Source organism: Pleurodeles waltl, chromosome 4_2, assembly GCF_031143425.1.
Source record: "Pleurodeles waltl isolate 20211129_DDA chromosome 4_2, aPleWal1.hap1.20221129, whole genome shotgun sequence".
In the NCBI taxonomy this organism is placed as follows: domain Eukaryota; kingdom Metazoa; phylum Chordata; class Amphibia; order Caudata; family Salamandridae; genus Pleurodeles; species Pleurodeles waltl.
The window spans coordinates 100,848,375-100,872,321 of NC_090443.1; the positions used below are offsets into that span (position 1 = coordinate 100,848,375).

The 23,947-nt window shown below is 39.9% G+C and overlaps 1 protein-coding gene across 1 annotated transcript in view; it reads right to left on the bottom strand.

Moving 5' to 3' along the window:
* The window catches only part of SCN8A (sodium voltage-gated channel alpha subunit 8), a 554,114-nt gene that overhangs the window by 431,635 nt on the left and 98,532 nt on the right, over positions 1 to 23,947 (bottom strand). The window lies entirely within an intron of this gene.

Here is a 23,947-nt window from a genome sequence, read left to right on the forward strand (position 1 = left end):
ACATAAATGGAGTAAAATCATTCAATGAGGGTAAAATATGCTGCAAAAGGAAGCAAAGTTCCTTAACGCCATTACTTACACTAAATCGTACAAAGTCTGGAACTCTTGCACAACCCCTCTTTGAAACCTACATTTGTATAAAGAAGAAAGGTGTGTGGGAGGGGGGGAGGGGGGTCTCAAAGTGTACATACCACCAGAGGGGCTATATCCACAATATGTTTTTAGTAAGACCTCTTAAAGGCGATATCAGAGGACCAGTTGGTTATATTTATTAAGTCCTCTAGCATAATTAATACCCATAGAAAAAACCTTAGATGTCATAACCCCACACCACCCCTCACACGCACACCCATACCCACACCCACTGGTCAGATGACTTCCAAACAATCAATGCCAGCCTCTAGCATAATGCACCAAACCCATCTAGCAATGGTGGATGGAGGACATGACCTTAAATAGAGCTGGTGTTTGCCTGTAGATCTAACTCCCTCCTTCATGGCCTAATAAGCTTTTACATATTCACCACACAGAATTTTGGATAGTCTCTGAAGGTGGATATGAGATCACTCGAGTGACATCTTTTACCGTACTCAAGTTAAGTGATCATCTCTAGGGTGAACATCTTGCCTGATATACCCAAGATCAAACCTAACCTGCAGGAGACACTGCAGAGTAGCATTGCCAGTTTCCTCAACCATCCATCACTGGGCAAGTCCCTATTCTGTGGTAAAGAAAGGAAGACATTCAGGATCTTATTTACATCCCACAAGGTGCAGTAACATTGCCTTGGGAGTCAGAAAAGTCAAATCTCTTAGTAGCTGCCTTATAGTGCTGGCCACCTAACTGCATGCCGTCAATTAATATATGTCCAGCTTATAAGGCAGAACACAAAAATAATTTACTCCTGTAACCAACACCCTATATTGCAAGCTTCAACAACCAATTCAGACTATGGACCAGTGCTGGCCACGAGTGATCTAGCTGTCGTCGAATACACCAACTAAGAGATCTTCCAGGACAATCTATATCATTTGAATGTGTTCTCTGGCTGTGATTTCTTGTTGAGCTCTTCAGCTTGTGTTGATTAGCTCGAGATCTTTTTCTCGTCCTGGTAATCCTCCATGCCCTCAATCACAAGCTGCCATCCACCACCAGGTGGTAAAGACAACCCTCCAAATTCTGGAGAATGTATGGATGATGGGGAGGGGGACTGAAGAATCACAAGAAATCACAAGAACTAGATACCAACACTTAGGATATCTAGTCCCAGGCCTCAAAAAAAAAAAAAAAAAAAAAAAAAAAAAATGGTACCAGATCATCAGGTCTGTGACTTGAATAATCTACTCAACACAACTTTAAAGCTCTTGACCATTAAAATGGTTTCATATTGTGATATGGTCGGCAAATAATTTATTTCACAGAGCCACATTTATCTTCATTATCATATATGATAGCTCCTTCAAATATGTGACTCCAGCATGTCTGTTGTACACAAAAAACACAGTATGATTGAATACACGAAATGCTGCTCCATGTATAACAAGAATCTACCTCACATATAAGGTACACATGACACGACTTGCCTCTTAGTTGACTAACAGCATTGTCATCGGGGTGGGGGCAGGATGTAGGTTTAAAATCGCTCATGTTTAACAAATCTTACTAAAGCATGATGTGGTAGTGCACTGTCAATAACAGACAGTATATTTCCATTAAAATGGCCTCAAAATGTCCTACTGACAAGCAGTTTTACTGGCAACACTACAGACCTTGCAAATGATAGTGGTTGGAAATTGAGTTTCAGCAAATATTTATCATTCGCACATCACCAAGTAAAGGATTTCTATGTGTTTTGATCCTATTAAAATCTTTGTTCTCATCACACTTCTTAAATACAAACGAGGAAGTGCTGTTTTAATCGCTGATATATTTTGAAATATTTGTACTGTTCATTTAAAAGTGATTCAAATATTGAGTGTTATAAAAGAAAAAGTGACATCTTACAGCCTTTCATTTCTCACTTCCTGTACCCCAGCAGGACTGTCACAGGTCACTTCACAAAATAAAGAAAAGTAAACACAAATATCCGGAATAAAAAAATTAGTAATTTGTTAGAAAACAAGCTGACATTTAACCTTTGTCATTGAACACACAAACGTGACAAGATAAAAACATGATTTAAAGGCATATTTACTGCTCATTCTGAATGAGGTGTAAACCTGTTCTTCGCCAGCTCCAGTCATAACATTCCATTATGCCCTAAAATTTGCTCACCCATAAAGTCAGACTCAAACAGCGAGTGCTCAAGTAACTTTTCCTAGGCCTGAAATCAGGATGACAATCACCACCTCTGCCTTCTCTTCTAATCGGTGCTGAGACACTCATGATCACGGCGAGCGGTGGGACTGAATATCCCCAGTCTTGGCTCAAGTAGTGTAGGAACTCATCAGTTGCTGTTGATCCAAGGTTCCAGTCTCCACTCATGTGATGGTCCAGCCGTGATGCAGAGGTCAATAAAGGAAGAACCCCAGGTATGTTCCAGAGCGTGTCAAACCTCCAGGTCCAGCTTCCAGATATTTGAATCCTCTGGTGCCTAGAGTGCAAGTTTGCTATTGCATTCTTCATACCAATAAGATATTCCGCTGTTACTCAGTTGTACTGGCAAAAATGCCAGAAATCCTTGGCTATCTGTCAGGATTTCTGACTTTGCTCACCTCAGGAAGTTTATGTAGAGTACTACGAAGTGTTGTACACCTCGAGCAGTACTCAAGATTGCCTCTTTTCCTTGGTCCAGCATTTGAGCGCAAAGAACACCATTAAAAGTTCCAGACAGTTGATGTGAAGGCTGAGCTCCTGTTTGGTTTAACCACCTTCTGTAAAAATGCCCCACAGTGAGTGCCCCTGCTAGTTCTACTGGCATCTGATTCTAAGATTCAATGTGAGTCTGATCCATAGGTGGCTCGTCCATTCCATGCCTCTTTGGGAGACTGCCACTATTGGTTTTCTTACTTAGCAGCGACTGAAAGGGTTAGCACTTTTGAGTAGGTTAGGTCTAGAGTCTCTGCAGAACTCTGTGATGGAGCCGTCCTGGGAAAACTGGATGTATCAAGGAGAGCAGTACCATAAAGGGAGGAGGGAGTTAGTTCTGAACTATTTAATTCCAAGTGCCAAAAATGTCACCTCCTGTGAGAGGCTCGGCAGGGATTTCGTTTCTACGAGGATTAATCCTATGCTTTTCAGAAGGGTAACCATCTCGTATGTTGGGCTGCTAATATCTTTGGGCACCAGTCCATCAGTAGGTCACCATCCAGGCAGACAAGGAGATGAATGCGTTGTACTCTGAGGGCTTCCTTTCTCAGCTTCAAGATCTTGATGAAACACCATGGTGGCCAAGAAGAGGCCAAACGGTAATGCCTTGAACTCGTAGATTCGTTCTTTCTAGGTAAGCTGGAGGAACCTGTGGTATGATTTGAAGATGGGGATCATGAAATACACATCTTTTAGGTTTAGACAAACATATCCAGTCCCTTTGACATAGATTGTCCTGAAGGAAATAGATGCCCTCCATTTTGGAGTGGTGGAACACTAGCAATTTGCTAACCTACTGAAGGTTTCCACCAAGAAACATTTGCTTAGAAACTCTTGTGGGTTAGGGGAGGGCCTAGAGATAGCAACTGTCACTTAAAGACCGACCACATGTCTATCAGGAACGAGTCTGCTTCTCAAAAGGAAAGCGGGCCTGGTTGAGAAGGCCGATTTGGGGAACACCCGCCTCCAAAGAGACTAGGTCATCTCACTTTTATCTGAAGCGACATATGCTGCCAAGTACAACAGTTTATCCTGGCAGGACATTTGCATGCCTAGGAATATATACCGAAGACATGATATTTTTTAAAGCAATATTGCTCTCTAAACGGAGTGATAAAGTAGTGAATCATTGCTTTGTGCCACTTTTATCAACTTTACTGCAAAGGGAGTTTTAAAATAATGCATGATGTTTTTAAGACTTACAATATTCTCACTGTTGAGAATTATATTCAATTGCAATCAAGTTTCATTTTCGTAAATGAGGTTCAGAATTTATAACTGTGGATTAACAGAAGGAATATAACTTACATTAACCAAAAACCAGACTGAGGCAACCCCACTATCACGGGACCTCCAATCAATCAACTAAGCTGTTCTATCAACAATAGTCATTTAATGGACACATTCTTTAACTTAGTTGGCTAATGGCCAAATGATAATAGGTTTTTGTAGAGTACCAATTTATGAAATAGAGCTGTCTTATAATAATGTCTTATACTGATATGCTCTGAATGCATCAAGATGAATCATGAGTGTTTACATTTTCACATGAGAAATTAGTATTATTATTTATCTTTAACTTATCTTTTCACTACTTTTTGTATAACGATTATGTTTTTTCATGTTGACGCGGGTAAAGTAATTCTCCCATAATGCCCATTTAAAGTTCACCTAGTTCAATTACGTACATCAAACCTACCTCAAACCACACTGTCTTCAAAAACATATTCCCCCCTGTCTCCCCTGCATGCCCAGGATGTGGCCACATGGATGCCAAATTTATACACATGGTCTGGGAGTGCCCTCCGCTGGCGCACATATGGACTCCGGTGCTAATACAAGTGTTGTCAATGATTGACGTTCAATTGCCAACTGACCCACTCTTTTGCCTGTTAGGGATTACACAAAGCAACAAAAGAACTAAACATTACCTGATGTTTGAAGACCTGACACTGGTCCTCTTTAAGCACCTTATAGTCATGAACTGGAAAGCCTCTCACCCTCCCACTATCACAAACTGGTTACAGGTGACCTACAATTGTGCTCTGGTGGAGGCAAATGCATGACATGATCATAAGGTACAGGGAGAAGGTGGAGCAGCCACTCAGTGGGATACCTGCACTCAAACTGTTTCATAGTTTAAACCCACCTCCCCTCTGGATGTGGACCCCAACTCAGGAGGCAAGATAACCGCCTAGGGTGACCCGATGGCTAGCCTGTCTACATGCACATGTTTCACAAACGCCAGGAAAGACCCAGTATTTCCCGGAGTGGAAGCACATAAATTGTCCTTTCATTCCTTTGTTCCCCCAGAGACACTTGCTTACCTACATCCCTCATGTTACAACAGATATGCACCATTTACATCTACACAGTGCTAATTAGCTGCATCAGGCAGCACCAGTCAGATAGTTATAAAACTTATAGATTTTTTTGTTCAATTTTATGCTAAAAACGTCCTCTACAAGACATGATAACGGTTGGAATTCTATCCGGAGGTGTTTTTCTTTTTCTCTTTTTTCTACTTCGTATTATTGGATTCCTCCCTGTGACCTCCATCACAATGTGCAATTTGTGAACTCACTCCATTAATTGTCAAGATATATAGAGTTCCTTCTTGTACAAGCGCATATATATGAATATTACTGAAACCTGCTTTATGTGAGACTTTCAGATTGAAAATGCCACTACATTAACACTCTCCATCAGGGTTCCCACAAAGGGTACGGCACTCCACAGTTACTTGAAATCGATTTATTGACTCGCAACGGAATGCGTTTCGTTGCGAGTCAACAAATCGATTTCAAGTAACTGTGGAGTGCCGTACCCTTTGTGGGAACCCTGGAGTAGAGTGTTAATATTAGAAGCGGTGGCCCGAGTTGTATCTGGCACCCCCGGAAATCTGGAGCAGGAGAGCACGGCTCATTCAGTGTGTGATATATATACACACACAGTGTATGCATACATGTGCTTTTTCAAGTTGATTACAACCTGGAGAAGTGGTCATCAGATAAACGCTTGTCTGCTGAAGGAGTAAATATATAATAGTTTAGACAATTATACTGTTTGGATTCAAGTATTTACCAATAAAGATAACGGAAATTCAAGGGTCTATGAACTTGGTACTGACAAATGTTTATGTTAACGTCCTATGCCAGTTGAAACTGGTAGTGAAAACTATGACGCAGGGCTATACAGTCTATTACCCCATCTCTTATGTGATTTGTTTAAAACAGATTTTTTCATTTACTTTGTTATTCAAAATAAACTTCAGAACAAGGAACAGACTAAAATTAGCATTAAGAGATTATAAAGAAAGAGTAGAACAGATCCTTAGATATGCCAGTTACACAGTTTAGTTATTTAATGGCCATGATTTACCCACATAATAGAAACGCTGGTGATTGAAGGAGTTGGACAACGTTTTTCTGACATTTTGCAAGAACATTTGTATAAGTATAACCTTTGGAAGACCAATGCTGATCAAGTGCAAGAACAAATGTACAGGATACCACCCACACAAGAATTTTACATTCAGTTAATCTGGAAAGAACTCCTCTACTTTCCCAGTGTCCACCCTTAACATCTGGCATAGCTCCGGTACTCAGTAAGAAAAAGAAGAAAAAAAACTACATCTAGAAAATATCATTCTGTTTTCAATTAACTGCCACAGCTTCGCAGACTGCAGCCGAATAAATAATAGTTAAATCCTCATGCTTTATGTATCATTTGTTATTCACATGGCCACACATTTGTGGGTAGAAAACGCAAAAGATACACCCCTTGCCAATCAATGAGATCTAGAAACACATTTTGATTTCCTACTCCCAAATTTAACTTGAAGATATGATGAGAACATTAATGATTCATTGTGCCCTGTTATGAAAATCAGTTCCCCTGAATTTTGTGTGAAATTTTCTTTGAATGTTATGTTATGCTGAGAACAGACATATTTTAACTCCAGAGCTCTGGACTGCTCACCAAAAAGCCAAGAGTAACAAATAGCAGGGAATAAATACATGATGGACCCCAGAAAGCTAAAAATCACCTTTTGCAAGTATAAATATCTTTGGTCTAAAGGAATCTTCTTTCACTTCACATCAACTGAAATTAGGAGGCATGGAAGTGGAGCTCAAAGTCATTTGACCTTACTGGCTGGAGTTCTATTCTTACAATATTGGAGATGGGTTGTATAAATATGTCACACTGAATTCACTGTCACTGCACCTTAACATTTAATACATACAATACTAAGGATACCAAGTATGATCACTGGAATAATTCAAACTTAAAAATCTATGAAGAATCCAATACTGAAGAGCAGGAATTTGAGGATTTTTCACCACATAGCAGAATCAAAGCAAAAGTATGAAGTGAGTCAAAATTCACAGCTAACCCTCCAAATGTCAATGTAAAATTACTTTAAAAGTAGCTTTGTCAGCAAATTACTTGCCATATTCCTATGCAACATTTTCAAATTTAAGCTATTTTTCCATTGTGAGGAACACAAAGTCAACATACCACGGCTGTAAAGTAGAAAATTATAAAAACTAAACACAAATTCTCAAAATGAGTGCCCCAAGTAAAGCTTCTTAGAAAAAAGGGGAAATCAACAAGTATTTTAATGTTGAAGTCTTTATTTTTCTTTAGGACAACTGAAATTTCAAGATGGGTTCTGCAGAGGGTTGATCATGCACAAAACATAAGTACTCAGTAATCAGAATACCTTAGGCAAATCTGTGCTGGGGCTCTGAAGCATCACATGCGCTAGTCAATATTTAACACCCAAAGCCGCATCTGGAACACAACGGGACTATGTAGGAAACATTTGCTAGCAAAAGGATCACTCTCAGAACCAAGGGAAGAAAGATCTTTTCTGCTTTGAACCAACTTTGGTTTCAGTCAACACCCAAATGATGAAAATTAGATAGAAATCATGCATTTCTATCCAGAATGGAAGCCTCTGGATGAAATAACTGCTTCATCAAAGGGTTGGATGGCAATCTTTAAGAAAAGTCCAAAATAACATATGTTAATAAGGCTTCCCGCGGACAGTTTTTCTGTATGGATAAACTATCAATTGACCTTTTCAACAAAAGTCACATTATTTCTTAATAATGTGTGTTTACACTTGACTGAGCAATTGAAATATCCAGCAAGACACAAATAAAGAGATACTAGAAAATGTATATAAAGCAAGACACCAATGAAAAGATAATAGAAAATGTAATACATTCTCCCACAATGTCACATTTATGACACCTAAAATTCTCATGGAGTGGTTTCCTGTCAGTTGCCTGAATACCCTTTTGCGATAAATCCACCACTGTCCGAACAAAATGTCTGACCATGTAACTAATAATAGAAACTGAGAAACTTTCAAAGAGGCCCGAAACTGCGGTTTTTACCCCCCAAATACAGCAGCTATTTTCGAATTGCTCATTTCCTCTTTTAGTTTTTAACAATTTCATACCACCAATTTGGCAGCACAAAATCAATAAAGTATAAAACACCAAACAATTTACTGTTGGAAACAAGAATTGGGTTATTTGAATTCGTAAGTGAGGGCAGCTCAGACAATACCAAAAATTGACAAACCTTGTTTTAGCCACACAGTCATTTGGTATTCAGTTAGGGAATTAATTTCCTCAACAGCTCACAAAAGTAAAAGACCGGAGCACTGCAGCAAATGAAGACTATGAAAGCCAACTATTTATCAGCTAAGAAAATGTCGAAAAGCAGGTCAAGGTGACAGGGTAAGAAGACCTGTGTGAAGCTGCAACAAGTAATCAGTAAAAGAAGACAGATTTGCATGGACTGGCGGTGGTAAAAACATAAGGGTATATGGTTATTTTAAGCTGTCCTGAAGTGCCCAGTCCGGCACTGTGTGCGCAGATAAGACGGCTTCCCCTCTCCTTTTCAATCTGAATTTATTTCTGATATGAGCTACTTTTTTGTTTTAATGTGACAGACGTCTAGCTCTAAAACTGGATACGGCCCAAAAGTCTTAATTAAGGGAGGCGCTGTCACAGCAGCTGATAAGCATTTCTAAGAGCCTCTAGATCAATTGACAGACTTTGCTTGATGCAAAACGAACTACCAGTTTAGTAATTCATTTGAATATTGGGATGCCCTATAATGAAAGGTGGCTCACAACCTGGTTCTAATCTTCGCCATGGGGAAAGGATGGGTAGAATGCTTGAATTACTCTCAATCACTGGTAACAGACTTTCTCACGTAAGGAAGACAAACCAAATACATTTTAATGGCTTTTCTGCTGACTGTAACATGCCTATCAAACATACTGGTGGCATAAGTATGAATGACTGGTAAAGGTGCAGATTACATACACTGAAATGCAATGGCCTCATTCCAGAAAGAAGCTCGGAGCTAAACAGACAGTAAGGTGAATGAGGTAAGGAAAATGGTGGACACTCTAGTATGGAAAGAATTTCCACACCCTAAAGTAATTAATTAGACAAAATGGAAAAAAATAAATCAGTGTAAATAAATATTGTTTATTACAACTCAATGGTGACCTTGTTGCAGGAAGCCTAGAATGAAACTGCTTTTAAAAAGTCTAACCCAGTGGTCCCCAGACTTTTTCGATTCGCAGCTCACTTGACCTATATTGGCCATTGCACGCGGCTCCATATTATGTGTCTCTTTTTTCAGGTGCGGCCATGTAAGCCTGGCCTCTGGAGTACTTTAATTTTTCTCCCTGAAAAATAATTGGCATGAAGCCGATGAAGGTATTATAATCTTATTGGTAACAAAATAAAAATATAACAGTTAACCAAATGAAAGTTTTTTCTTAGAGTAAAGTCAGAAACAATACAATATTAATTGCCAAAAATGCTTTCAGGCCTTAACACCTTTCTTAACACATGTAAGATTCACCACACAACAAACGTCTGTAGAAAATATGTTTTTTAAACTAACAAGAAAAACCATGGATTCTGAATGCAAACAAAGCAGAAAGGCCTAAAGCCAATAGTGCCTAAGGGTGAGGCTTATTTGCTTTGCCAATGTTAGTTTGTGAAAGTCTTGATCTTCGTTTTAGATAATCACATTTTTGTCTTGATGAAAAGTTTCTAACTTAGTCAAAAGCCATTTTAATGTAATCCACACTGGAAAGAGCACTTTGTCATCTGCATATGCTAAATTGCTAATTTTTATGGCACTGAGTATACAGGTGGAAGTTGTTGACTTCCCAGAAGTTGTGGTAAATGTGCTATGTATAAGCTAAATAGGCAAATCGCCAAGATACCTTTGTGCTTTAGCTCATTTGGAGAAAGGCCTCTTTTATCTGGTAGCTTTACACTAACCAATGTTTCACTTTGCAGTTCTATGATAATATTTCTTGAAGATAAACGTGATCAATATTTTCAGTGGACCCATTATATCGCCCTGTTCACCGTGTTAAATAGCGATGTAAAATCAACCTAGCAGGCAAACAACTGGTTGCTGGAATCGTGCCTCATTTTCATAGTTAGCACTGACAACACCATCACATTGTCAATTGCTGCACGGTTATTAATTCTTAAGAAAATAAGCAAAAACAAGTGACCCTTTGCAGGGGCGGCTCCTCCATAAGGGCAGAGGAGTGCAACAAAAAAGCAAAGCCAGTACCATCATAATCCTTACTCCAAACAGCTTAAATACATGATTACTTGCTGCTGCATATGAAAGAAATAGTATGTTCATAAAAATGAAGAGTCTGATATCAAACTTTAACATGCCATCACAACCACAAGAGTGCATGTGTTTTCCAGTTGTCACCCTCAAGTACTTCTCGCCGCCGCGCTCCACGCTGCTTGCAAGAAAGAGGCCAATGACAGAACCAGTATGTAGTCTGAACACTATAATAGCCCACTGAGTCCCACAGCTTTCGAGATGGGCTCTCAATCATGCCCCACTATGAACACCCTCTCACAACCAAATGCAACTCGGCTCACATGTACCATGCAAGCAGTAGAAAACCTAGTAAATCACCATTTTAGATCCAAGGTCTCTAAGCTTCGCTAACAGTCAGTAAAGTCCATTCCAATTTAAATAAAAAATTTCATTAAAGCAAAGAAGTCCCACGTGTTAATATATTCAAAGCCTTTACTCACGCAAAAATGCAACGTATATACGGTAATAAATTACTATATTACAAAAACAACTGGCAAAGCAGAGGAGTCCCAAAGCTAGACCTTTTGGCCTTTTCAATGCTTTTCATTTCTTGCTTTCCATCCTTCACAGTTGCTGGTTAAAGCTTGCCAACAAGGGAAAGACCAAAAATAAATTAACTTAAATGAAACACTCTTTAGGTGTTGTCATGAAACCTCAACGCCAAAATAGCCATACACCGCTATCATAACACTGCCAACACTTCATACCTATTTGCAACATCTTTTTTTAACACCACAGTTGAAGCCCAGCACAACCTGAGGAGATGATTATGTCAGTGTGGCAAAGGAGAGAGAACACAAGAAAGAAGAATAACAGAATTACAATGAAGGCAAGATTGAACTTTGCCCTTCCTGCAGGGTCAACTGCGATTCTGTTTGCCTTTTTGCTGAACCCTATTTTAATTGGCCATGGAACTCGGTGCATGTTACCCCGCTACCAAGTGGCAAAGTGATTGTGCTCCTCCTTTCAACATGGTAAAATTGTATAATCCTTATTGCCATATTTAACTTACCTTTAAGCCCCTAGCATCTGTTACCAAGGTGTACACAGGGCCTGTAAGTTAAACGTCACAAATGGACTGCAGCTCCCATTGTGCCATCCACACAGGGGCAATGTAAACATGACCGCACAACTGCTACCAGTTGCCTGGCTGTGCATGTTTTAACTACAAATTTGACCTGTCACAGTAATCCTTTTTGATAGGCTACAATTTCCTTTTAAATATTTATAAGTCACACCACTAAGTAAGCCTTAAAGGCCCTTAAGTCAAGATACATGGTATTTAAAAGTAGGACATGGAAAAGATTAATGTTAAACATGTCTTTACAGTGACTAGCTCCCCAAAGCTATTTTCACTGTAGCAGGGGTGGCCGTTCCATAGGAAAGTATTTGGAGGCAATATTAAATAGTTATATTCTATACCAGGAATGGGGCTAGCTAAAAAATAAAAATAAAAATAAAAAAATCATTTCAGTTATTAAAAATCCAATTCAATGGTGAAGTAAGATGTTTTCTAAATATTACAGAAAAGTTACTTTTAGAAAGTTACTTTTGTCCTGCCTGAAGTCCCTGGAAGCTATATCTGCATTTTGCTCTACAACTTTGCCAAACAGTATTTAGAATTTCAATAAGCATGAATGAGGTGTGAATATGCTCCAAGGAGAGAGGCAAAATGCCTTGGGTGTGGGAAGGTGTTGTTCTGCCCATGAAAGGATGGCCTCTGTACTATGTCCAAGAACTTAATTAATTTGAAAGAGGCCTACCCAGCCATAAGCAAATGGAGCTAACACCCAGGCCTGTACCTTTCATTTGCCCCCTGTGCCAGAACGGCTTCAATCACATGGGCCTTTTGTTGACATCAGAGTGTCAGATCCAGCTGGAGTGTCAAGGTCTGCTTGACAGGTCTGTTGTGGTTTTACATATCACACTAGGGGAGAACGTCTAAGGGCAAGAACAGATGGCAAAACAATTATTGTGTATCCATTGTCTGGTTGCTGATGGACTCTGCTTCTCTTCTTATAGATGTCTCCAAGTTTGCCGGGGGACTGTCACAAACTGGATTTTTGTGTTAGATATGGCAGGACACTAGGATTAACATAATACATTCCAGTTTGTACACTCTCAGCCTTAAGAAGAATAAGTCTTTAGTGATTTTGAAAATGCCTAAAGTGGGTAGGGTTGGCCAGAGGAACTTTGACACCATTGGTTAGGGTGTCCCAGGAGACATTAACATCCACTAGATTGTGCCAGGAATAAATGTAGCATCTCCAGGCACCCACTTCAGAACAATCATGGACGTGTGAAAGATCAAAAGAGAACTGAAACTGCTGTCTGGGACCTTAGAAGAGCCTAGAAGACTGGACCTGCTCTCCCTCCTGTACCCAAGACAATGAGGTGGACTCCAAGGTTCAAAAGACTGACCTCCTGTTACTGAAACCTGACATAGAATGTTGGTGAAGGATCCGGCCAGTGGCGAGTCAGGAGACATGTTTATGGAGTACTGGATCAATAAAGCAGGACTTCTACATTTGACTTTATGTTCATTTTCATTGTAACAGTGGCGACGAGGATGGGATACTGTGCAGGGTGCAGTTATGTATCCCCACCCCTGTGATATTTTTCTCGCACTTTTTCAAGCTTCAGTGGCAGCGTGTTGGGACTGAGCCTATATGTGCTGGAAGTCCTTAATTTCAGTTTTTTTTGTGGGCAGTTGGTTTACACTGCAAAGTGGACTTACTAAGAACAGCTCTTTCCCGGAATTTCCAGGACTCCTCGACTACGCAGGAGATACTGGCCCTTAAGTTCTCTTCCTTCTCCACAGCTCCTTGGTAGGGGAGCTTCCAGCATCATGCTGGCGGTGCAGCAGCAGAGACTCGAGGAAGCTTCCTGATTTTGAGAGAAGGTATCGAAGCATCCCTGCCTTTGTTCCGACAACACTGCTACATGTCTGTTTCCTGATCTGGGATCGGATGCAGTCCCCACCCTCCCTACTACTACACATCAAGGCTCTGATGGCAAAGCATTGAGGGATCTAAAGCACTGAGGAAGGACCGATTTGAAGGGGCCTTACACTTCCAGCAGCAATGAAGGAAAGTACATTTGTTGGTACCCGCACCCAGCATTGCTTGGCAAGTTAACCGATCTTCCTTGACTCTGTCTAGGAGACTTTCTGAGGAACTGTAATAGTCTCATGCCTCCAATTCCTGTTGGTGGCCGATGAAAGCGATAGTTGCAATATTTTGACTGATTTCCTATAGACATCAAGCAATACATTCACATTATTTTGGCTGATTTCCTATAGACATCAAAAGTTTGGTGGGGCAGCATGAATTAAGCGGTTACCCTACTTAGCGAACGTCCCAAGTCGTCCACATTCACATGTAGTATATATGGTGTCACAGCCAAGTAATTATAAACATTGTGAAATGTTCCTTTAGATCAATGTTTAATTTGTAAATAAAACGTGCAGATGCCCAAAGCCCTCCTCTTAAACACACTGCTGCTGCAATTAAATGTGCGAACACGAAATACTGTGGCAGTGTAACCCATTTAAAGCCACTCCCTGCCCTTTCAGCTCACTCGTGTAGCTTTCTACCTTCTACCATTGTGACGCTTTTTTGTTTTTCTCTTCCTCCGTCTTTCCCATATGTGGCTTTTGCTCGCAGTAAATGCTTGAGACAGAAAATTAAGCGCCGGCCCTAAAAAATAAGTGCCAGTGCTCCGGACCAGAGACAACAAGCACAAATGAAGCACTGCTTTAGCTACAACTACACTGCTATAGCTTTCGAGTTTCTGTATTTTCCAGCATATTTCCCAGTTTTGAGTCATCTGATTACATATATAATCAAGGAAGTTAGTATCAATCAGCCTCCTCCATTCTTGAATGATATTGTTGAACCAGATTTGTCTTGGCCAGGTGGAGCAAGATGTTCAATTCTCATTTAATTGCCATAGGAGGGAAACGGTTCTCTGTTATTCACAAGATATGTGACTAATGCGCTGTCATTTTGGGAGGGACGACATTACATTACTTTAATGTTCTGTTAATGTAGACAAACAAACATTAAAAAGATTCATGTAAGAAAAAAAATAGGAGGGAAACTTTTCTTCAGTAGGGAAGCAGCATATAATGCTACATAACAGGGGGTGCATGGCAGGATAGTTTATGAGGACATTTTGGAACATGACTCGGATGAAGCTAGTGGGGACAAAGACATATTGGATAAACCAGAAAGTCACTTTAAGAAAGCAACCAGTGTGATGTTGGTAAGATACAAGTTATTTAATAGGACCAAAGAAAAGAAAGAAATATTTTCTACATATGTAGCTGTTTTGAAAGGTCTTTCAGCCACATGTGAATTTGGCACACTCAAGGACTCGCCCATTAGGGGCCAAATGGTAAGGTGTACTAATGACCAGAAACGTATCACTAAATTAGACTCCACCTGAGGCTATCAATATTGCACAAATTACTGAACACACTGCTGTATGTGTTAAAGAAATAAAAATTACAGGTGACTCATAGAAGAGCAATCGAAAGGTGAATGAGGGGGAGGAGGTAAGTTAGGTGAAATATGCTCAAATGCAACTAAGCCCAAGATTAGTGGGAATTTGAAATGCTTCTGGTGTGGCAACAGTAACCACCTAGCAAATAGCCCAAAGAATCCCGCACAAGGTGCGATATGCTGGAAATGTAATAGGACGGCATTTAGCAAAAGTCTGTAGGGAAAGGGATATAAATGTATGTTCTAAGATCTAAAGATTGAGAGCATGAGGACAACAAGAATTTTATATTTCAGGTGAAGTACTCTGGAACTAATGATATCATGTACCCCATATGTGACATTTTGGATAGGGTTAAGATCAATGTGTTTGCAGATTCTAGCTCTCCCTACACCTCAATTGACAGTAAAACGTCTCACAAGAAGATGGTAAGAAAAAACTATGTACTATAAACGTCAGATATCAAGACATGGTGGTAAAATAAAGACCCCCATTCCCTTGGAGGGAATGGTCAAAATGAGAATACCCTTCAAAGACCGTCATACAGTTGGAAAGGTTTATATAAACTAAACAAGGGTCAAACCTATTAAGGTGGAAACACCAAAAAGATTTAGGCATGAAACTGACCCTAATAATGAATAACCAGTGCTAGTCCTTGACAGATCGGTGGTGGGAATGGACATATGTGACAAATTCCGAGGAGTATTTATGTAGAAATTAGGTCTATTTAAAGGAGTACTACACAAGTTAAATTGAAGCCCACTGCCATTCAGGTATTGCACAAAACTAGACCAGTTCCTATACTGATAAAGGCTACATTAAAAAAAAGAATTAGACTGGTTGAACAAGGAGTCAGGGATGACTGACTGCTCGGAGTGGTTACACCCAATAGTTTTGACCTTTAAAAGTAGGGGAAGAGAGATACTGCTGTGTGTACATCTAAGGGACTTGAATTCGATTATATGGGTAGATTGGTATCCCCTGCCAGGATAAATAAAATGCTAAGTCTCATACACAACATTTTTCAGTGTGCTAGACCTGTTTTTAGTATATCACCAAGTTGCACATTACCCTGTATCTCAAGCATTAACCTCATTCACAACAACTTTTGGAACATACAAATTCCTTAGGATGTCATTTGGGTTAGCCTCTGGGGCTGCTGCACTCCAAAGGAGTGTGCAGTACGTTCTGCATGAAACAAAGTCATGCGTTTTCAGGGTGACATTGTAATTTATGGTTCCACTGAAGAAGACCATAACTTGTGCAAGTTACTTCTATGTCTAATTAAGTCCTGACTCTCCATAAAGATAGTCAAATACATAACTGGGGTTACCACAGTCAAGTATCTAAGTCATACTATCTCTAGCGAAGGGATCAAACAGGCTGACAAAAGTGGTCCCATTTCCTCGACTAAAGAAGAAGTCAAATCTTTTTTTAGGTTTAACAGAATATATGTCCAAATTTGTAGAGAACATTACTCACTAAGTTCAGCTCATAAGGGCTCTATTGAAGAAGGGATCTACTTTTAAACGGTATGCTGAAGCTAACAATGCCTTTGAGAAAATAAAGGAGGCCATCAATATTCCCTGCATAGGACATTTTTCTGTCAAAATGAAGACCGTTTTGACCACAGACGTTTGTAAAAAAAAAAAAAAAAAAAAAAGGGTTCGGTGCCACACTAGCCCAAGCTGATGAAGGGTCTTTAAGAATCATTGCACTTTCCTATAGGACCTTAAGAGACTGTGAACCTAACTACTCCAATGTGGAAAAAGAGGCATTAGTCTACTTTTGGGCAGTGAACTATTTTAAGATCTACCTTTGGGGTTTATATTTCCATCTGAATATAGACCATAAACCCTCAGTTTCTGTTTTTCCCACGTAGGAAATAGAAAAAAACTACACCCAGGACTTTTAAGTGTGTTTTGGGTCTGCAAGGATTTCATTTCAAAATGAAATATGTTCCGGGTGAAAAGAATAGGGCAGCAGATTTTTGTAAATTTTTTTTTTTAATGAGGATGCTCATACAACATGAGGATGAGAACATCCAGAACCATTAAGCTTCCCATATTATCTGTTTCAGTGCCAGCCTTCATGGCAGCAGAATGGGTTAATTGCATGTCAAAAGGTATGATAAATACTTCAGTAAAACAGAGAATAGTAAATTGCTGGTAAATAATTGTAGTATGTTGCCTACAGACTTACAACCTTTTTAGAATGTTAGGGATGAACAATCATTGCAAGAGGACCTAGGTCTTAGATCAGGTAAATTAGTACATCCTATATATTTTGAGGTAACACATTGTGGATTTAGCAGAGTCAGGGCTGACTACCGGTTTCCTTATACGGACTCCATAGGGGAAAGTAAAGTAAAAGATTGTCATGCTTGTAGTTTGACTGATAGATTCAAGTGTGTGCACAAGACTCCACTAGTACCCGTCAGTGTGCCTCCTTGTCCCACACATTGTGGGTCCCATAAACGCCTAAGGAATCTGTAAAAAGCACATTTTGGTCTGAGGTGATTTCTATCCACACTGCATGTCATTAAATTTGGTAAACATCAACACTAAAAACCAATTTCAAATGCCTTTCAGATAGTTTTACCATAGAAGGGATTCCAATAATCCATTATCACAAACAATGGGGTTCAGCTTTCTTCTGAATAAATGAGAACATTCACAGCAAAATGATCCACCCAACATGTTAAAACACCATTGTAGTGGCCCAAAGCCAATGGTTTAATGGAATGTTGTAAAAGAATGTTAAATAATCCATTCAATTGGCCTTAGCTGCAGGGAAACCCCTTGTGCAGACCATCATAGACATGCTCTGGTCTCATCACGCTACTCTCAATAGCGCAATAAGATTTTAGCCATTTGAAATATTCAGGGGAAGGAAACCCAATCTAAATTAGTTCCCAAATGGTTGTGTGGGGATAAAACCACGGATATAAATCTGAATTGCATAAAAGAAAACATTACATGCCACCAAAATAAATACAAGAGACGATATGACAATAAGTGGGGGTTGAAACAACAACCATGGAAGGAAGGGCAATGGGTATTTATATTTTAAAAAAAAAATGCCCATAGTCACAACAAATGTCACAAGTTTTACAAACCTGAAAGAATCAAAGAAGTATAACCCAACGTGGTAATTATGGACTGTGGGAGCATGTGGAACATTGATAGATTGGTTAACTGCTCCTCAAGGCGTATACCAGAAGTCACCCCCTAGTTGTGAAGACAACTGCTCCATGTACAAAGGTAGAGACAAAAGAGAAGGCTGCCAACCAAAATGGCAAGAATACTACATGATGTATTTCTGAGTGGTTCTGGCCTGTGTGCTCCTCTTATCTTCTCTAGTTCCCTTAGCATTTAGTACCCTCGGAATTATTGTTTTGCAGTACAGCACATTTGCAGACCTAGTGCTGTGTGTTCCTGACATATTATACTACACACTGTACTTCTGTAATTCTTACGTGAATATTTCACCTCATGTTCTACTTTGAAGGGAGATGGGTTACAATCTTTCTAAGTGTTTTCCTTGTAATGAAGGGAGATGTATTATAACCTCAGCCCCTTCCTTCTCTCCCCTTACCAACTATACTCTTTTCCTACACCTTTTCTCGTAGCATTTGGTACTTCCCGTTTAGCACCTTGGCATGAAGCTTGTCTTAGAATATTGGTGAAGGATACTTTGAGTGGCGAGCCTTGAGATGCGTTATGATGTACCAATCAATAAAGCAGGACTTACTTCCATGTTTGACTACATGTTCATTTTTATTATAACACATTTTTCACACAAGACCATCCTGCTCTCAGTCCTCCACATGGTTGAAACATGAAGGGGCACCTCTGGATGACGCACATTAAGTACGCACATCAAGATCCTCACCCACGCACACAAAGCCCTCCACAACACCCGACCAGCCTACCTGAACCAGCGACTCAACTTCCACGTACCCCATAGGCCCTACGCTCAGCCCAACTCTCTCGCGCAGACGTTCCCCGAATCAGGAAAACCAGAACAGGAGCACACCACTCCTACCTCGCAGCCACTGCCTGGAACGTCCTACCTATCCACATCAGACAAACCACCTCCCACATCAGCTACACGAAGGAACTGAAGACATGGCTTTTTTTAAACCACCTCACCAGTAAATGCTACACTCCCCCCCCACCCCCTTCCATTACTCCCCCGCAATGGGCCTTGAGACCCTAACGGGTGAGTAGTTGCGTGTTACAAGCACTGATTGATTGAAGGTAGTGTTTACATAAAAAAGTAATGTTTAGGACAGCATAAGGAGAGGGCTATAGTGGTCCTCTACAATTTCGGTAAAGGGCATGTAACCTCTGGAAGACCATCAAAAGCTTCCTTTCTTTTGTTATAATGAGCGTGAATTCTCGGAGGAGCCAGACCTGCAAAGATTTCAAAACGTTTTCACACAACTGCCAGGTGATATCTAATCATGTGTGTCATCCTCAGACAGCTCTGGCTCTTTTTCCACCAACCCTTTGCTTGCAGGTAGTTTATAAATCAAGCAAACTGCATGTTCCAGAAGGCAACAAACTTTTCACTATAAAGCCAGGACTGGGGTAAGGTATTACATACAACGTGAGCAAACTTGACAGCTAGGTTTTGAAATGAAAAAGCATACTCCTGAGAATTGTGATATTTCTGCCATATTATGAAGAGTATGTTGATTAAAGGCGACGAACAAATTAATTTACCATCTGGAAGGAAAAAAGTCTTCCTCCAAATTCAAGCTTTAGATAGAGCAGAAACCACCGAGGTTTTGCAAGCAAATTAACACATTGAAAGTTAAGCAAGATTCCCATCAAATTGTTACGTTTGTACATTATGATGCATGGCTGACCTTTGACAACAGTTATACAGAGTCACAAGTCTCCACATGCAAACATCTGAATTCCTTACCCAAATGTATCTTTTCTGAGGTTCCTGCAACCAAAAGGCAAATTCCTCAGCCTATTTATTACATGTAGAGAGTAACCCAGTTTTGCAGGATATATGTTGAGCAGCAATGATCCGTCATCAGGCAAAGGTTGTGGTCTGGTACGGATTCTGCCCTAAGGTTGAAATCATTTAGCATTTTATACCTGATTGAAGAAGGCTGAGGGGCACAATTCTCCCACCCTTCAGGCGTTTATTTTCTTCAGTTTTATTATCTGGGCATCCTTAGGGCACTAGGCAGTGAGGCCAAAGGGACCAAATAGAAAGCCATGTTATTGGAGTTCTATGGAATTAAAGGAGGCTAGGAAGAAGCAAAAGACCTGTAAGAAGGCTGCTTTTTCCACTTTGCTCAGACACCTAAGAATGTATCTGACCTAATGACATGCATTACATCATCATTTAAGTTCTTCGCAATGGCAAACAAAGTTTAGGCAAGTCCTGATAAAGCCTCTTAGTCACCAGCAGAAATTGGGGGTGATTGTTTAATCACTGATAAATAGTTTAAGTGTTAAAGAATCAGTGATTCTATGTGCTCTGATAACCAATTCAAACCCCCTAGTTTCAGCAGGAATACCGGTGAAGACTGTTGATGTGCTAATCGTAGAGAGTGAAGGAGAACCAAGGAAATGAAAATCTCATTATCTCAAAAAAAGTGTTGCAATAAGGCCTGTGGAGAAACAGTAAAATTACTGATGAACTAAATGTATGCTTTTCCTTAGTATGATAAGTTGATAGAATATCAATGAACTATTCTGAGTTGTTACCAAAAACTGAGTTCAAACCTCCAGCGCCAGTGAAATTGCTGGCTCGCTAAATGTGTAAAATGAAAAATCCATAGAAACTAAAGAGTGCTTAGATCTTCTTTGCTTAGTCCTTTTTGTCCTGCACTGTCCTTCCTATGAAGATAGGCCAGATCCACCATAGAATGCTTGCTGTCTATTGAGCTTGGTACAGAGTGAGGAGTCCCACTCCCCTGTATCTTCACAACCTTGTCAGAAAATATATAGTACTTCTAGTAGTTCAGGTTACCAAAATTTGCTACTTGGAGCTTTCCATCGAAAAACTAAAATTGTGTTCACTTCAATGAATGAACAAGCCCTTTGACTGGGGATGGAGTCCCCCCCAACACCAGAATTATTGACTTAGGATTCGTGTCGGCGCCAAATGCCTCTTACCCAAGTGCAAGAGGCTGGTCACTAGACGTATATCTGAAACTGCAGTACCACACTCTTAGAATGAATCAATTGATGTTGGTTCCTTAGAGACCTCAAGCAAATTCTAGGCATAAAGACTTAATTGAGTATGTTAGCAAGACATGAAAGTAAAATCATATGCATGTCAGCTGTTAGGTTGTTCTTTGCACCCATGCCACTGCTTGAATTCTGTTCTAAAGCCAAGTGGCAGAGTGAAACTAAGTTGTTTTTAACTAGTCAATCAAAATCAGTAAAAAAACTAAAAGAGAAGCCATTAGGAAGACATAACTAGTAAAAAGGAAGGTACCACACAAAAAACGCTTGGTGGGCCGAGAGGCTCCACCATGTGTCTTGCAGATAGCTGGAGAAACTGGAACTCTTGGGAACAACTAGGGCACATCATAAACGAGGAAGGCTCTGGGTGTATGAAGGAATGCCTAAAAGTGGATCATACTGCAAGGTATAACAAGCATTTGCAACGCAATGGGTCTCTCATTTGCTCAAGTTAGAGCTATTGTTATTGTAAATTCCTAACTGGACTTGTCTTGACACTTAAATTGAAAATGAAAAGTTAAACAGTTGACACAAGCGAGCCGATTCATAATGCCATTGCCACCAAGGGGATGAGTGCAAAGGAGAGCGACAAAAATAAAAAAACGTTTGTTTTGCAGTCAAATGTATCAGCAATCGTGCAATTATCCATGTACCGGGGCAGTCTGCAGGCCGGTAACAAAACTGCCCCAAGAAGGGACAAATAAACATTTACCAATGATAACAAAGGATTTTTGAAAGGCAAGCCCATGAACAAGTGAAAGAGATGGCGTAAGGTGGGCGTGGTTAAAAGCCCACAATTCTTATAACAGGTCAAAGCCCTTGCACGCTCGACCTAAAAAAGAAACTTCTTTACTGTGGAGACGTTTTTACCAGTGCTGGCAAGAAAGCAGGAAAAAAAAGTAAAATTCTAGCTGATAGCATAAAGCACATTTTATGGTTGCCTGGAATTAATAGTGAGGTTACTATGCATGTAAGTCATACTTCCTCTGTACTGAAACAATTAAGGGTTTTCTGAGTCTTTCTGATTTCCAGACACAATCAAGGAGCAAAGGAAAATGCCTTTAGCAGGAACACCTTTCATGCTATTTCAAAGTAGTTTTTTCAAAGGACAAACGTGATTAACTTTAGCGCATTAATATTTGAAGTACAATGAAAACATTACAGTAGTTAAGAATGCAGCGAGGCACGTTATGTAAATGTCTTTGGCTAGAGCCTCTACCCTCTTCAACAAGTGAATGAGGCATTTTCTCAGATGCATTGTATGTAAATAACTTGCCTTGTATCGGAAAAGTAACCATTGAATCATACAATTTTTAAATTAGGGTTTTACACCACCACATCTAAGTGAAGTTGGGTCCACCAAAAGATTGTAAGGCAGCAAGAAAAATATACAAGTACTAGATCTAAACTGTAATTCTAGTTTTAATAATAACGCTGCTCACATTATAGGCTGACGTTCGGTGGTCCTCACTGTTCATTAATATTTGATAACCTCTCGGGTAATGGGAACATTGTCATGTTTTTAGTTGAACATGCAAAGAAAGAAGCGTTCAAGTAGACCCAAGCAAAGCAGGCACGATGTGACTGTGTGCATTGGCTTTGTCAGTCGAGTGGTGTGGGTTGGTGAACAGGACGGCGAGTAGGAGCAGAGAGAGCGGGTGTTGGTAGATCTAAATCTGACATGAACAATTGTCATGTTCGATGATCTGGTATTAACGTGTATCTATCATAGTCTCTAAGAATAGTTTAGTTATTTAAAGAAGGTATACTACGAAATAAATAGGAAATTTGCTGATAAATATTACTTTTGTAGACAGCTCATGATTATTAATAAAGCTAAACTTAAGAAAGTGCACTTTCTTTAGAACCACAATGAGTTCTCAAAATATAGGCAAAGGTGCGTAAAATAGGCTCTAAAGCTGCACACAGTTAATCAAATATTTTTGTATAACAACTACATTAGTCCTTTAAAAAAAAAAAAACAATACTATAGCAAAGTTAAGTATTTAACATTGGGAATGCTGTCACACCTTCTAACACCTAATGACCAGAGCACTCCTATTTTTTTTCTTTTTTGTTATCTATTCAATGAAGAGTACGATTCTTGGAACCGCATTTTGTGAACACATCAAAGCTCGAGCATGAGTGGAAAAGAAATACAAAAGTGTGTCCTGGAGGTCCTGTACAACAAGAAATGATTACTACACCGTACTTTTGTAGTTTAAAGCAATAGTCATTTATTTTCCACGCAGCACATTGCCAGCAGAATTTTCTGAGCACCTCTTGTGCATTTATCTGGATTTTCGTGCTGTTGCCTGGCCTAAAGTAGATATCAGGAAGGGAGGGGCTTAAGCAGCACCGTACCCCAGTACTCTGAACTGCTGCAAAGCATCATGCACTTTGATTCATGGAAACCTAGCTGAACAGCACTGTAAAAAACATAAGCAGCGACGGGGTAAGCAGAGATGCGAGGGAGGAGCATGGGGTTGGGCACGCACCAAGTGAGAGGGACAGGCAAGCACCAATGCAGATGGGAGGAAGCAACAATGAAAAAAAAGTAATTTGAATGCACAGTGAATCAAAAGTATGTTTTGTTTATAATACGTAAAAACCCTGCCTTAATTACCTAATTCGTGATGACAGTGTAATATATCACAGTAAAAAGTCCAGCCAACATTAAAACAAAAAATACAAGCAGCGACATGGGGGGGAGGGACTGGACGGGACAAGCAAGAGCAGGG